The 3,423-nt window shown below is 36.3% G+C and overlaps 1 long non-coding RNA gene across 1 annotated transcript; it reads right to left on the reverse strand.

Moving 5' to 3' along the window:
• Positions 1–385: 385 nt before the first annotated feature.
• On the reverse strand, positions 386–3,173 carry LOC146590582 (uncharacterized). Its single transcript, XR_014896961.1, has 3 exons — positions 3,075–3,173; positions 2,097–2,203; positions 386–520 (listed from the first exon to the last, which is right to left on the reverse strand). It is a non-coding gene; the product is annotated as an uncharacterized LOC146590582 (long non-coding RNA).
• Between the last annotated feature and the right edge of the window lie 250 nt (positions 3,174–3,423).

Consider the following 3,423-nt stretch of genomic DNA (forward strand, 5'->3'; position numbering starts at 1 on the left):
CACATTTCTGACTCAAGATATCTGCAAAGTTCATGCATAAACATGTCTCCACCAAGCCATAGACCATTATAACCCCATGGTTCTGGAAAGCGAGGGGGTTGCAAAACATTTCTAATAAACATCTGCGTAAACAAATAAAAGAACAGCTTTTTATATACAAAAATAGCAGGAGATAGTTTTGGCATGGAGCTTTTTACAGCAAAGCATTGAATTTAGCAAAAACAGCAGCTGACTAGTTCTCTGGAAACTCTATTCCCTGAAAGACAACATCACAATTAAAAAGTGTGGAGTATTTTAGCTGACATAGCATTCTTGATACAGACACAGTCAATCAAAGGAAAGGCCAAACCAACAGTCAGATAAAAGGCTAATAAAGCCAAGAATGATAATAAAAGACCACTGAAAGCTTTATTAGACTGATGAAAACCCAGTTCAGACCATACAAAACCCTTACACAGAGTAAACGTCAAATATCTTTGAACACTGCTCCCAATAGACGTTACATATGCTGCTAAAGGTCCTGAAAAGCAAAACAGACACCAAAATGTGAACGATCGATCAGAACTGCAAACAGACTAATATGCTGAGCAAGTTGTTTTATTGTAATATTATGTGATAGAGCCTAGACCTCCCTGAACTCACCAGAAACAGCAAGTCCTCAGCTACCATTTCTAATCTGTAGATCTCAAATTACTTTGAAAGAAATGAATGTCACATTTTTCATTTTACAGGAAGGGAAGCTGAGGCACAGATATTGTAACATTTCATTATAAATAATTTTCAATAACTTAACCCTCAGATCATGAGAAGATACTATGTAACCTAAGAAACTTCATGTACATATACCTTTGTTGCAGTTGGCTTGATATATGACAATTTAAAACTTCAAAATTCGTATAATTAGCACTTTCATGTGTTGGCAGATTTATTCAGCAAATAGATCTCCTTTTTCCTTGTTAATAGTGTGTGTCTTTTTTAAAGAAAAGCATGATATGATATATTAAATTTTTTAAACATTTATAGCAATAATGTGCTCTTGTCTCAAAACACCTTTTGAGCAACTGGAGCACAGTTTCATCACTCACATATGTAGCATTTTAGTAATTATAAAAACTTTGTGTGTGACTAATGCTATAAGAAGTATAATTTGTTTTGTATTATGAGGAATAGCCCAGCAGAATGAACATTACCATGACAAACAACTCTTGGAGTCAAGAGAAAAGATAAATGTGATGAGTTGAAATGAGTTGACTGAATGTTAACAGTATCAGAGCTGGAGTTTTGCTCAGAATGAACATTGCATTTCTTTGGTGTTTCACAACAACATTGTGCGTTAAAGAAAAAATATCCTACTTTGAAAAATATGCAGAAAAATGCAGAAAAAGTATTTAGCAGTAAGCAATATGAGTGAATGTTTATATTAAAGAAATCACTTCTCTTTTGAATAACTATTTTGCAACCTTAAAAATAATTACTACAAAATGGACCTTACTTCTAAAATGTAGATCACTTGTCATTGATAACAGATGTGGGGTTTTTTAATCATACAAGTGTTTCCTCCAAATCACTGGACTATATATGACCAGCTCAGAGAGCTACTCTTCCTTTATCCCCCAAAACGTTCCTAGTTTAGGGAAGCATTCTGTTTGAAACACTAATATATTGCATTCAAAGATAAGTATCTCTAGGACAGAAGCATGACTCTGGAATACCTTGACAGCCTGGGATGATATCCCAAGAATGACAGTAAGTGCTGTGTTCATTACTGTAGTCAACACCATTAAATAAAAAAATTGCAGCTATCAAAGATGAAACAAATAAAAATAAGTAATGAATTGAAAATATGTATATATGTTTTCACACTTTCTCTCTCTCTCCCTCCCTCCCTCCATAAAGCTGTGCCGTAGTGCAGCAGAGAGTGCAGCCTTCCTGTGCCAAAAAGTCAAATGACACGATGATGACTGGTACATAAGCAAATAGTCAGGGTAGTCTACAACAGATGAAGAACTGGGAAATTGGCAGCCATGCTTTTAGATGAAAGTAACTGAGACTGCTCTGTTTTGCACTGTACATATCCTTAACACAYATATATGTACTGTCATGAGGCACTTGAGCATTCTTAGAGTCTATCTACCAAATCAGAGCTGGTGAYGGCATCTTTTCCATGAAAGGGTAATTCATGCCTGAAACTTCTTCTGCAAGTCTGCATGAAACAGATTGCACCAGATGTCATTCCTATCATCTGATACCTTCCCCAGCACTATCATAACAGCCTTTCTACWCTCACACATCTCCACCCATCACATCATGCAACATATACCCATATTTTCATGCTAAACACTCTCTTTGGTGTGAGCTAGCAATACAAYCTCACACTGTTTCAAGTGTTCTGAACTAAAAACGTACCCACACAGAAAATTAGAATTATTTTTTAGGGTAAGACAAGTGTCAGTGTGGACCCTGATGAGATAGAAGCCTAAACACCTGGTAGGACTAATGTGGCCAGCTTCCCCTAGTGGGAGCTGATTCTAAGCACTATGGCCACACTCAGTCTGTACCATTTTGTTTCAGTGTTTCAGGGACTGCTCCTTGGCCTTCTTTCGCTTAGCAGCATGTAAGTACTCATGGGACACAGGAGATACAAAAGAAATGTTTATCAGACAGTCTTTGGATCCATGCTCTACRAGTCATATTGGCCGTTGGCATTGATTCTTGCTCAGCTTTAGATTTATTTAGCCCTCTTATACTTGAACAACAGATTCAGTGGCTAGTYTCAGAGGAGGTGGAGCAGTAAGAAGGAGCTTACCTGCTCTCAGGAAAATTTTATAGCTTAGGTCTTGGCCTTTCAGCTTAATATTCCAATAAATATGTCACTTACAAGGGCTGATTTGATCATTAATCCTTGTGTACACCATTCTAAGCAGAATTATGCTAAAGAACTGAGATCTTACAGCCTACTGTGTCGAACACTATGCAACTAAAAAGAAAATAGCCCTTTCCAAAAAGTTTGCAATCTAAATAAATACAGAGATCAAAAAATGAGAGAATATGMGCAGAAAGACGAATGGACTTACAGAGGGTACGCAGCAGCCAAGAGACTGACATAAGGTTAACACCCACAGCTTTGTTTCTCTTATTTTCAGTAGGCTGTATGTTAGTAATTCTGCATCTCTGAGAAGAAAAAAAAATGGCCAACATAATAACTCATGTTATTTTTGGAAATCACTACTTTTGTCCAGATTAAAGCCAGTAGACTTGGGTACAAATCTTCATGTTTCTACTCTCCAAGTTTAATTACTGGGTACAGATGTATACATATATATATATTTGGGGAGGTTATATTTAGTAATTGCAATAAAATAACATTGTCAAATCTCTTAGCATGCTCTTCCTCTTTAGATTTAATAATAATGCAAGCAAGGA

The sequence above is a fragment of the Rhea americana genome, unplaced genomic scaffold (genome assembly GCF_003343005.1).
Source record: "Rhea americana isolate MKP2758 unplaced genomic scaffold, rheAme1 scaffold_40, whole genome shotgun sequence".
In the NCBI taxonomy this organism is placed as follows: Eukaryota; Metazoa; Chordata; class Aves; order Rheiformes; family Rheidae; genus Rhea; species Rhea americana.